Here is a 13,750-nt window from a genome sequence, read left to right as displayed (position 1 = left end):
TACTCCTAAGAAAGAGACGTAAATTTACCTTTGGGAAAATATTTCCATAGGTTCTTTCTTTGGCGAGCATTTTGCAAAAGCAAAACAGCATAATGACAAAGACTCCCAATGTGGAGTTAAACTGCTGTGCCTAATAAAAGAGCAATTTCCCTACTATACAAACACTGACCTGGACCTCATCATGGTAAAAGCTGCTCCTGAGACAGGAAGGTTTGCATCTAGACTCAGGGCTTCCAGAGGTTTCTGTAGGTAATTGTTGATGCAACACTACCATGCCAGGACTGTTCTAAAAACTTAAAAATGAAATAATTTAATCCTCATAATAACCTTATTTTGGGGGGCGCCTGGGTGGCTCAGTAAGTTAAGTGTCTGCCTTCGGCTCAGGTCATGATCCAGGGTTCTGGGATCAAGTCCCACATCGGCAAGGAGCCTGCTTCTCCCTCTGCCTGTCCCTCCCCCTGCTTGTGTTCTCTCTCTCACAAAATAAGTAAATAAAATCTTAAAAACAAAACAAAGCAAAAGACCTTCTTTTTCCCCACTTTCCACATGTGGGAACAGAGAGAAGTGACCCGCCCAAGGCCACATGCCTCCTACATGAGCCTCACAGCCAGGCAGTCTACCTCAAGACTGGGCTCTTGCTTGCCAAGCCCTGCTGCTGCTGGATTCCCATCCTCTCTTGAAAACACGGTCACTGGCGGGTCTCACTCCTGCGTGGCAACACACAGTGGAGTGGCAACAGGTATTCGCCCATCATGTTGTTACCACACACCCCTGTCCTGGGCCAAGGGTCAGCTGGATATGGTATTGCTACTGCCCGCTTTTCCATGGCCACAATGCTTCATGTAGTCATCCAGCCATGCCTGTCCCCCAGGGGCAAATGAATGTGCCACACCACCCTTAGATTAGTTAAGTTGAAAATACTTACTTTACCAAATACTAGGCTAGGCACTGGAACAGATGTGTGGATATATATATGACCCTACCCTGCAGAGCTCTCAGCCTAGTCAAGGGAGATACACACATGTGACTAATTACAACTGTAATAAATACTACTAAAAAATGGCAAGAGTAGGAAGAGTTGTAAAGGAAGAGACCTCACCCCTTCCACAGTTAGAACGTCACAGCTGCACAGGTGCCGCAAGGCCGCAAGGAGGCTGTCTTGCCACGGGAAGGGCGGAGGAGGAGAGGCCCAAGGGGTAGCCACGCGGCTTCAGTATCCAGGAACCTGCAATCTGGAAACGCTTACCCTTTGCTTCCAGAAAATGTCCTTGTATCAGATCTTTGATGATTTAATCCTTTTGTCTCTTTCTACAACTCTTATTATTTGGATGTTGGACCTTCTCAACTCATCATCCTACTTGCTTTCTTTTCTCCCTCATTTTTCTTTCCTACACATGTTCTGAGAGATATCTTCCACATTATTTCCCACTGCTCTTACTGAGTTTATGTCTACTTTGGTGCTTTCAATTTTCCTCTTCTTTGAATGCACTTTTTGAAAGAATTCTAGGGGTGCCTGGGTGACGCAGCTGGTTAAAGCATCTGACTCTTGGTTTTGGCTCAGGTCGTGATCTCAGGGCTGTCGGAGCGAGCCCTGCGTCAGGCTCTGCGCCCAGCAGCAGAGTCTGCTTGGGACTCTCTCCACCTCTCCCTTTGCCAACCCCCCAAAAATAAATAAATAAATCTTAAAAAGAAAAAAAAAAGGATTCTGTTGGTCTTTCATGGATGCAGTTCTACTGACATTTAAATTTTTTATCTTCTTTTAGCTTCTTTCTGCTTGTGGTTTCCTCTTTGTTACTCAAAACTGTTGTCTCTCTCTGTTTTGGCTTCACATTTTGAAAGCAAAGGCTGTCTTTATTTTTTTTATCAAAATATAATTGGCATACAACATATTAGTATTAGGTGTACATGTAATGATTCGACATTTGTATACAATATGAAATGATCACCATAACAAGTCTAGTTACCACTTGTCACCATAAAAAGTCACCCAAAAAAAGAACTTTTTTCTTGTGATGAGAGTTTTTAAGATTTACTCTCTCGGCATCTTTCAGGTATACACTACAATATTATCAACTACAGGGAGCATGCTGTACGTTATAGCCCCACAACTTATTGATAACTGGAATTCTGTACCTCTTGACCCCCTCACCCATTTCGCCCACCCCTCCAAGCCCCCCTTGAGCAACCACCGTTCTTTTCTCTGTATCTAGTTTTATTTGTTCGTTTGTTTTGGTTTTTTTGGTTCCACTCGTTACTGAGATCACAAGGTATTTGTCTTTCTCTGAAAGATTAGTCTTATTTCATGTAGCATAATGTCCTCACAATCCATCCCATGTTCTTGCAAATGGCAAGATTTCATTTTAATGGCGGAATAATACTCCACGGTATGTATTTATATGTGTGTGTACGAATGCACACACAATCTTCTCCACCTATTCACTCATTAATGGACACTTGGGTTGCTTCCATGTCTTGGCTATTGGAAATAATCCTGTAGTACACATATATCTGTTCAAATTAGTATTTTCACTTTCTTTGGATAAATACCTCATAGTGAAACAGCTGGATCATATGGTTAATTCTACTTTTAATTTCTTGAGGAACTTCCATACTGTCTCCACAGTGGCTGCACCAGTTTGTATTCCCACCAGCAGTGCATGAGGGCGCCTTTCTCTCCACATCCTCAGCAACACTTGTTATTCTCGTCTTCGTGATCACAGCCATTCTGACAGGTGTGAGGTGATACCTCACGGTCATTTTGATTCGCATTTCCCTGACGATGAATGATGCTGGGCATATTTTCACGTATCTGTTGGCCATCCGGATGTCCTCTTTGGAGAAATGTCTACTCAGATCCTCTGCCCATTTTTTTCAACACTTTTTTTTTTGGTATCGAGTTGTATGAGTTGCTTATATATTTTAAATATTAGTCCTTTATTAGATATATGATTTACAAATATTTTCTCCCATTCTTCAGGCTGCCCTTTTCTTGCCCTTTGGTTGATGGTTTCCTTTGCTGCACAGAAAATTTTAGTTTGGTGTTGTCCCACTTGTTTCTTCTTGCTGTGCTGCAGAGGCTGTCTTTAAACACCTGCTTGTCGAGGAGCCCTGTACATGCGGGCGACCTGATGATCTCTGCACTGAGCAGAGAATCAGCTGCTTGGCTAGAGGCCCCAGAACGTTAGTCTGCCTTTTCTCTTGGACCAGTCTCCTTATAAAAGAACGTTTTCATCTCCTGCTAGGATCAGGTAAAAGACTCCTCACAGGATTCTGGGAGCCAAAGAGAAAGAAAGCGTGGCTAACTTCACTTAATCCCCAATTTTGAGTGCAAGAATGCAATTTCCAGGGGCGCCTGCATGGCACAGAGTTAAGTTAAGCGTCTGCCTTCGGCTCAGGGCGTGATCCCGGCATTATGGGATCGAGCCCCACATCAGGCTCCTCTGCTATGAGCCTGCTTCTTCCTCTCCCGCTCCCCCTGCTTGTGTTCCCTCTCTCGCTGGCTGTCTCTATCTCTGTCAAATAAATAAATAAAATCTTAAAAAAAAAAAAGAATGCAATTTCCATAGTAAAACTGTTAACAACCCACAATGGGGAAAATAATGTACTACAATAGCATTTCAACTATTATGGCTTTGACGACTTTCAGTGGTTAGGCAGGCACATCCCTTGGATTATCAAGACTAATAAAGCATCTCTGCCTTGAGCCATCCATTTACTTTCTATGGGCAAGACACTCTAGAGATTATAGGACACCTAAAACTTCACCTAAATCACACAAATAAACCTTTAAAAGAATGAGCCCAATCTAGTCCCTGAGCCTATAACTGAAGAAGGCTGTGAATTCTACCAAAGAGACAAGTCTCAGTGACGGTTCCACAGGCCGTGACGTCCGAGCAAGATCCCGACTGAGAAGCAGTGCGTGTTACTAATGTTAAAGACTATACCTGCCTCCCCCGCTCCCAACAAGTGACTCTTAAATTATTAGAGGCTCCTTGTCTGCAGAGCACAAGCAGTAACACCCACCATCCTAGAGGAGATAATGAAGGTAGAGTGCTTATTACCAAGATATATTAGAGACAATGTCAGCATCCAATCCGTGGCAGCAGTGCTTAGGAGGGATAACCTGAATTCTCTAGGCCGATGAAAGGGAAATGCTAAGATTGTTTTCAAAATGGAAAGCCTAAAAGGCCCCCCCCATTTAATACTTCAAAAGTCCCATCATAGCCCTAAAAAGCATCTTTCCTGCCACACTTCAAAGCTTTATGAATCCTTGTCAAAAAAAGAAAACAACAGACTATCATTCCCACTATGATACTATCTGGTATGTTTGAAATCTGTAATTAAACCCAATGACCAAATGAAGCACAAGTGTTCCAAGAATTTTCCGCTAAACCTTGCCCTATAAAAAGACAATATGCATTTTTCTAAACTGAAAATATACCAGCAGTACACCATTCCATCATGATCTTACATAAAAGTTAAAACAAACAGAATACCCAACAGTCTGATATTATCTTCTCAATGATTCTGTCAACTTTACAATAGGTAAGATTTTCACAGTAGAAAAGTAAAGTTAGTATATGATATTCTGGAAGTATTTTGTTTCTCTTAAAAAAATTTTAAATGGTTAACAAAACAGACCTTGGGGGAAATACAACATACGGCCTCATCCTGCTTAACAAGGTCCTAAGTTTTTTCCTTGGTTTTTGTTTGTTTGCTTTTAATATAAGACAGACTACGTATATCTTTCAATACAACATTTTTCTGGCCAACATAAATATAAGGAAAGTTTATATTCACATCCCCTAAACTCATTACATACCATTAAACAAGACTGTGTGAAAAAGTCTCAAGCTGCAATCCAAATAAAATCTGCAGGTCACTGAAACCACCTACAGTCTGAAAAGCAAGGTGTCCGAAAATCAGGGGAACCCTCCCTGTGGAAGTGACTGCTGCAGAGCTCTTTCTTCCGTCAACATCCTGACACCTCTCCCAGCACCGCACAGAGACATTACAGTATAAGCGATGGGGGTGTAAACACAGCTCCGGTCTGAAATGTTTCCACCTGCAGCATCAGCCACTGACGGAAGCTCATCAGATGTTCCCAGCAGCAGAGCCACACAGAAGGAAGCACTGGGCCTCTCTGGCACCCGCTCCAGTCTGACTCTGCAGGAGCCGCCCTTCATCCCCTGAATCCCTGCCCAGCGGCTCTCGGCCCCCTTCCTCAACATTCAAGCCTCAATTCTTCTCCTTGCTCCCTGGTTCTAGGAAATGGTTTCCTTTTCTGTTATAAGTTTTTGTCTGCATTTTTTTCTAACAAATTCCTTTAACGCTGTACCACTTTATTACACGTGTAATATTAGGGTATTTTTAAGCATTTAAAATCTCGTATCTCAGATTTTATATATACTCTTTTCCCTGGGCTTTAGGAACCTGGCTTAAGATACCGTGTTGATGCGTCTGATCTTCCCTTTCCAAACTGAGCACAATGCCAGACCTCCAGAGCTGCATCACTGCGTGGGGGCTGCACACACGGTCCAATTCTGCTAGTCCGGACTGGAGCCTAACGTGTGAGATGCACAAATCCCGAGCGCAGAGCTCCACGGCTTTCTACATGAGCACACGCATACATGCGTGTGTGCATCCCCATCCCTGGAATACAACTACACAAGACATAACACATTCCTGTTGCTGCTTTACAGCCCTTTGTGACTAGTACCTCGCCACCAAATGGGACTAAGACTCCCAGTACTGCCACGAGAGATTAGTGTCCCTAACTTTACATACACTGGTCATGCAAACGGAAACGTAAGGGGACACCTCCCAGCTTGTTCTATGAGAATGGCGGTACTTGAAATGAGAGCACCACAAAAAGGTCACAAGAAAAAAAATGACAGATTGATACCCCCACGCAAATAGATACAGATTTCCTAAACAAAATATTGCCTATCGATCTAACAATATATAAAAGGATAATACAACATGATCAAGTGGGATTTACCTCAGAAATGCAAGGCTGATTCAACAATCGAAACGTAATTCACCCATTATTTTATAAAACAGAAAATTTCTACAAGCAATTCAATACACACCGAAAAAGCACTTGACAAAATGCAACACCCTCTCATGATTTAAAAACAAAAACAAAAACACAACACCTCTCAGAAAACCAGGAGTTAAAAGGAAAATTTTTACATTCAGCGGAGGACCTCTACCAAAACAAAGACAAAACGAGGACTGAACCCTACTCGACACTGAGAACTTGCTCCCTGAGGCCAGCACATGACAAGAACACTGTAATGAAGGTGCTGGTCAAGGCGAGAGGGCAAGACAGAGAAATAAAAGACATAAAGACTGGACAGAAAAGGTTATTTTCAGATTACACGAGCATAGATTTCTTTGGATTTTCTACTTGCTCCAGTAAACCACCAGAACCAATAAGTGAATTTATATTAAGGCCACGAGATAAACGAACAAGATGAACCACTGCCACACATAAGCCAAGCGCTGCCCCTTACAACAGCGTTGGAACAGCACGAAGCCCTCCAAACTGAGACGTGCCGCACACAACTGAGGGAGCTCACAGACCTCGCTACCTGGACAGGTTGACCAGAAGTCACACTATTGTTCACAGGCCAGTTCGCCCAAATCGATGCACAGATGTGACAGGGCCCCAGGTGAAACAGAAGGGAACCCGAAGCCTGTCAGCTCCGGAAGCTGCTGTCACTGGCAAAGCACCGCCCCCTGACCAACGACTCCGCCGCAGACTGTGCGCAGAGGGCGACACGGACACACACACACACCGGAGCGTCAGAGCACAGGAAAGAAGCCAACGGCACGCTGGTCTTCACGCTCAAAGGAAAAACTTACCACCACTGCTTGGTTTTCAACATCAAACTCCTATACAACATTTAGAATAGGACTCATTTTCTACAACTTTTCAGGAAGAAAGGTATAGAAATGCAGACGTGTATCGTCTGAAGAAGGTAAAGAAGATAATGTAGACGGGCATATAAACCTCCGCTCCGGGAGCTAGTCAATCACACTACCATTTATACAAATATTACTCAAAGGCAAAACAAAACCACTCAGTGATAATTGTTTCAAAATGGATTTTTCTCTTTAACTGGAAACAGATAAAGTTATGAAATACAGAAAACTGTTAAATTTACAATAAATTCCTAATAGTTTGAACAATTACAGATGAATTTGAAAGGAAAGATTTGTGAAACCTGCTTTAAAAACTCAGTGTCACTAACCATTCAGGCACTACAAAGAAGTTTTTTAATTTTCACAAAAACCTCCATGACCCTTCTCATCTGCCTCTAGTGATCTGAACCTCTGTCTCTGCAAGCAGACAAGGTGACTAAATCCATCAATCTACTCATCGGCTCACTACAGGAGTCTAGCAGTGTGAGGCCCTGGGGGTGCAGCATTAATCTGGAATGAGCAGTTCCTTGCCTGGTGGGGGGCGGTGCATTTCACTGCAGGACAGCAAACAGCGCAAACAAGTAGACCCCAGAGTGTGCCGGCTGGTGAGAAGGGCGAGCAGGAGCGGGCGCCGGGACAGATGGGGACAGTGGTGCCGGGAGGAGGGTGATCGGGGGGACGACACACTCTACGGGTTCATATAATTACTGCTCAACCAGGAGACTGCGGGCGGGGGCCATGACAGACGGACGGAAGCCTGCGATAAAGCATCAGCTGGTGCACACATTTCCTGGCGCGCGCTACGTGAAACGAAAGGTCCTACGTGAAACAAAAAGCTCTAAAACTGCACATGAAAAGAACACGGGGAAACCAGCAGCTTCTTCTCCAAACACAATGAGGAAAGTGAAACAATCTGAGAGACAAATTATAATACCCACCATATTATTTCTGTGCATGAGGAAGTTGATGTTAATAATATTCAAACTAGGGCTGAAAGGGGGCTCACTGTACTCTCTCGGTTAAGACCTCAGAAGCAAAGGTGAGCCCTTCACGGAGAACACACTGGCCAGGCTGTGCTCCCGTCTCTGTCCAAGCACTGCCCTACTGCGGTGCTCCACCCTGCACCATGTGTTCAGTCCCCTAGCCCAGCCCGCCTCTTTGCAGCACCAGAAAGGCCTACTTAACACGAACTCCCCTCTTCTGTACACCTACCACATGCTGGGGGCGCAAGCACATTCCACTGACGCTTACCAACAATTCGGATTGACAAGGAAAGGAGCACACACTAGGAATCTAAGCTAGAATGGCTTGGTGGTTTCCAGGGTGTCCCCAGGTACAGGGGAAAGGCACTGGTGACCAGGCAGCGGGGGACAGAGGTAGACAAGGTGTGCAAAGCCAAATGGTGGGTGAGCCTCCCAGGAAAAGAGAGAACAGTGTCAAGTGGGTGGACAGGGATAAGACAAAAAGGCTGGAACCACACCTGGGGAGCACAGATCTTTAGGGGCAGGGTAAAGGCTTACAAGAGCCCCGCCCTCACCCCTTAGAGACAGTGGGCGGAGGAGCAAGCCTTCCCTACTCACCTCTCTCCACGAACCTTAACGCAGCCTCCAACTATAATCAGCAGGAAAGCCCATGTTTGCCTAAACACTCCACACACAAGTTCATTTCCCAGTGCCTTTGCCCCCAGAATTCCTACAGTATGGAAGACTCTCCCCACCGTCTCCACCGGCATGAAACAGCACCTCCTTTAGAAAAATGCCCCAGATTTCAACAATTCGGGATTTTTTTCACTCAACAATCACTGAGTGCTGATAACATGTCAGATCACATGGATTCAAAAAGCAGTAACGTTAGAACCTGGCCCACGAGAACTGACAACCAAGGAAGTGAGACAAGCAAATAAAGAAAGTTGAATGAGTTACCAGCTAAGCCTGTGTGTGCAGAGCTGATGCACAAAGATGCCAAAGCCCAGCCCTGTGGTCCAAATGAGAGAGAGGGAGACAGGCAGACACACACACACACACACACACACACACACACACACACAGCCATGCCCTAGGGCAGAACCCTCAAAGTTTCCCCTTTAAAAAGAATGAATGTTCCAAGCAGAAAAGCAGGAGAAACAAAAGCATAACGGGGGGGGGGGGGGTGGCATGAAGAGGCACCAGCCGGCAGTGCTGAGGCTGGAGCCCATCAGAGCCGAGCTGAGGGCGAGGCCCGTGCAGAGGAGGCAGTGTCTCACAACATCGCTGGCATCAGGGCAAGCGGGGGACAGACTGGAGCTCAGCATTCATTCTCACTGAGGGGCTACTGAGTGCCAGGCACCACGAGCTGTTGCCTCATGCTGGGCACTCATAAAACCTCATCACTCTTCTGGAAAGCATTTAACACCTTTTACTGTAAACGTATAGATGTCCAGATTATTTACATAAATACAATTATAAAATAAATTCACACGCTCACATATAGATGTATTTTTAATCTGTCTTCCCCACAAGTCAATTAGCAACTTAAGCTGTCAGACCGGATGGCCACGATCCCAGAGGAGTGGCAGAGGCCCACGGAGATTAATTCCCAGGGAAGCGATCAGGCCCTGGGAGCCCAACCGAGGCCCATCTGTTGAGAGAGCTAGAATGCGGTGTGTGCTGCTATAGGAAGAGACTCAACCACCAATCTACAAAGGCACTCCTGCACGATGACTGGCTGGGCCGCCTCAGTGACGGGATAGTCCATAAAGATGTTTCCATGAACAAATACATGGAATCAACAGTTTAAGATGATCTCTTGGATTTAAGTGTCATGATATATTCTTTGCTCAGGTTTTAAGAAAATATTAAAATTTATGACGGGGGACCCTGGCTGGCTCAGTCAGTAGAGTGTACGACTCTTGACCTCGGGGTTGTAAGTTTGAGCCCCACACTGGGTGTACAGATTACTTAAAAAATAAAATCTTTCAAAAAATAAAAAATTTATGACAGATGTTTAACGATCTGAATGTCACATTTTCCATGGAAATCTATTTAAAGGTCTTAAAGGAAGAGTCAGTAACTAAGTTAACATGTACCACCTAGCGAGACGCCACAATACAGGCTTTGTAGGTTAACAAAAAGTAACCGATCTCGTCCCGCTCTGCTTTTTCTCACTATCTCCACCCAGAATGCCTTTCCCCAACTACCGCCAGCCCCACTCACCATGCCCGGACCTGCTCCCTCAGGAGGACACCATCCCCCTCCCTCTGAGCTCCCCATCACTGTCTTCCCCATCAGGATTCTCTACCCGGTCTCGCCTGCTCCTGCAGGATCTGCCCTACGCACCTCAACCCTGCTACCATGGGAGAGTAACCTGTCCAGCACGCAAGAAAACAGATGTCCCTGGGGGTGAAGACAGAAGGAATACACATGAGCAGATGGCAAATTTTATTAAGAAGCCCTACTGTCAGGGAGAGTGAGAACTCTTAAGAATATCAAGCAAACAGAAAAAAAAAAAAAAAAGTGGCAACTGTTAAGCTCAAGAAAACAGGAAAACAAAAAGTGGAACTAAAAGGGAATATAATCATGCTACATTCACCAGCTCAATAGTGAGCAACATTAACAAAGTCAAAACAATTCAACAAATTATGGCTCTAAACAAAAATTGTGCTACAACTATGTGGGGGAAGATGGGAGTTCAAAATGTAACTCTGTCTAAAAGTGACGCATCGATGGCCCTGCCTCTACATAGATATTGCTGGGAACCGTGGACAGAAATGCTACAAGAAACAGATAAGCAGGATTCCAGGCAGCTCTGGGAGGCGGATGGTGGAGGCAGGACAGGAGCCCGCTGGGTTCTGCATGAACCATTCAACACTGTTTTACTTTTGAACACATGCACGTACCACCCTCTGATAGAAGTGAAATTTCTAAGTAAGAAAAAGAAACAGAATCTCTAACAGAAGCACTTCCAGCAGGACATAAGCGTTTTCCTACAACTTTTCAACCACGCTACCCCCTTTCCCCCTTCAACAGTGTCTCTCCACCCTCAGGATGCAGGGCAGCTGAGGACAGCGTGCATGGCCTGAGACCTGGCGTCAGCCTGCCGGCTCCGTACTCTTGAGAAAGCTACTGTAAGCTCTGAACCTGACCTTTCCCCGCCCGTGACATGAAGACACCACCACGGACCTCAGGGACCCGGCTGCGTTGCTCAGCACCCAGACGGTGAGTAAGTGTGAGGATGACCGTACAGCCTGGACCTACGTCACCCAGATGCAATCTGTCTCACTACCCTCTCCCCCTTCACACCACCGTCCAGGCGGGCTTTCATTCTGACCACGCCCCCACACTGCGCCGAGCACTTGCCAGAGTGTCCTCCAAGTCGCCAAACCCGAAGGCCAAACCTCAGTCCTCATCATGACCTTTCCTGACACTTCAGAGAGTTGATCACATCCTCCTCCTGGACACTTCTTCCCTTCTTCCCATGGTGCCAGTGCTTGTGGTCTTCTTCACACCTGCTCTGTGCCAAACACTGCTCATGTTCGTCCTTGAGCACGCGATGGCAGAGTGACCCGAGGCTCAGGCTTGCTTGTCTTCTCTGTGCTCACTCCCTCGGTGACCACAGACCGTCACTGCGTTTTCATGGCCACTTCCAGCTCAGACTTCTCTTCCAACCACCAAATGCCTATTTACAACTGCCTACATGACATCTCTACTTGGATCCCTAACAGAATCACAAACTTAAAACGCCTACAGTGAGCTCCCCATCTGGCCCTCTAAACCAAGTTCCACCCACAGCCTTCCCCCCATCTAGTTGCCCAGGCCAAGAGCCTTCTAGTCAACTCAACTCCTCCCCTTTGTCCTCACATGCCTTATCCAATCTGTCAGCAAATCCTACTGGTTCTACCTTTGAAATACATCCAAGGCCCAACTGCTTCTCACCACCTCCAGTTTTCCTGCTCCAATCCCAGCCTCCGCTGCCGCTCACCTGGTTCCCTGAACAGCGTGCCGACAATCTCCTGGTTGTCCTCTACTCTCCCCCACCCTCCAACCCCCACCACCAGTGTCTATTCCCAACACACTAGCCTTTCAAACCTCAGCCGAATCTCAGGGCTCAACACTGAGGGAGGGACAGCTGGCCTCCGGAGCCGACAGCCAGCACCGCCTTACCCTAGCGACTCTTTGTTTGGACAAACAGCCCCAGAACCTCACAGTTCAATCTATGTCGATTGTTCTCAGCTGCCCTGACGCTAAATAACCTATCTTTATTCACCAAATGGGGGGTTTCAGATGGGTCTCCGGGCAACCTTCTTTTCTGTCTACTGCCTCCCCACACCCCATTAACCCTGAAAATAATCTCCATACATATTTCAGCAATTCAACTCCTCCAAAACTTTGCTTTGCTTTCCTAGAATTCTGATTGTAAAACACCTCCATCCCAAGTTCTGCCTTAAGAATGCAACACCCCAAAACAAATCAAGAACCAAGAACCTGATCCATCCTGCAGGGGCTCAAGTGGACCAGGGCACTCAGGTACATCAAGGGCCCCGGATCTCAGAGGAACACCATTAAGTCGATGCTGTACAAAGCCAGGCTTACTCGTGTGGCCTCACCAGTTGTCCAGAATTGGGGGAAACAATTATAGAAACACTGGTTATAAGGTATTTTTCCTGGGTTTACATATTTTCAAACGGGGGGGAGGGGAGGGGAGGGCCAAACTAGAAGCAGCAGATTATATCTCGGTGTTCAAAGTTCCAGTGAGCCAAGAACGGGCTCTCAGTTCCCTGTCAGGCCTTCGTTCCACTGCACATCCCATTAAGAAGAAAAATTTTGTGTAACTTCTGCTAAATATGAAACTGTCTTGGGCTCTACCATGACGAACGATTTTTAATAGCTAATGCTGATGAAAAGTTATACTTGATATTCTCCCTCTTGTTTGGATCCACTAAGAAAAGAGAACTTATTTTGTGGCAAGCATTAAACACTACTTCATTCAGCATTTAGTGAAAACTACCCATGGGTCAAGCAGAAAACATGCAGAAACGAAATAACAAAATCTTTGCTCTTAAAGATGCAGAAACAGACTTGTACCCAATAAATATAGCCCACTGTTACAGGAAGAAACATTGAAATGTGCAGGGAGGGTGGGGAGGAGACAAGGGATGTAAACAGCTGGGCATGGCCTTCTCCAAAAGACAGCAGAGTCACACCTGGCACAGCACACAGAACAGGTGCCTCTCATAGCCAAGAAAGGGTAGAAGGAATCAGAAAAAAGGAGCAAGACTTCCAGGCCTTACTTGGAAACTGAAACTTCGTGACACAATTTCCCTTCCCTTCCCTAATACCTAATCCTGGCAGAAACAAAAGTGGGTTTGGGGGAGAAAGGAGAACAAAGGAGGAAAGTGAACTGACCCCTAGAAGGAAATGGAAAAACAATCCAGGGTCCTGCCCCTTGGACATCTAAGACAAACACACTTGCCAAAGTCAAATTCAACATAATTATAATGATTCTGAATTCTGAATCCATGAAGTCTAAGTTTATGGGGCTTTTACACCAAAGCAATGTATTGCTAAAATCTTACCAATGCTAATACCACAAGACAGATTGATGAATCTTCTATCAACAATCTGTCCTCGATTTACCACGAGGCCGACCAGAAAGAGCAGTCTTTGGAAATAAGACAAACTGGAATAGAATCTCAATTCTATAACCTCCCAACTGTGGAGTGCAGCACAAGTGCCAAGGTTACAAATTAACAAATCACAAATAACCCAATCTCTGGAGCTTAGTTTTCCTCTCATTAAAGTGGGGGAACTGCCACCGAATAGCAATTGCTAACATTTGTGAATGC

The 13,750-nt window shown here is 45.5% G+C and overlaps 1 protein-coding gene across 1 annotated transcript in view; it reads right to left on the bottom strand.

Moving 5' to 3' along the window:
• Nucleotides 1–13,750, bottom strand: part of LOC123803136 (focal adhesion kinase 1-like) — a 62,766-nt gene that overhangs the window by 29,857 nt on the left and 19,159 nt on the right. The window lies entirely within an intron of this gene.

Source organism: Ursus americanus, chromosome 22, assembly GCF_024610735.1.
Source record: "Ursus americanus isolate L20-20 chromosome 22, mUrsAme1.1.p, whole genome shotgun sequence".
Classification (NCBI taxonomy): domain Eukaryota; kingdom Metazoa; phylum Chordata; class Mammalia; order Carnivora; family Ursidae; genus Ursus; species Ursus americanus.
The sequence above is the reverse complement of the archived record's forward strand: the minus strand, read 5'-3'. Positions and strand labels throughout refer to the sequence as shown.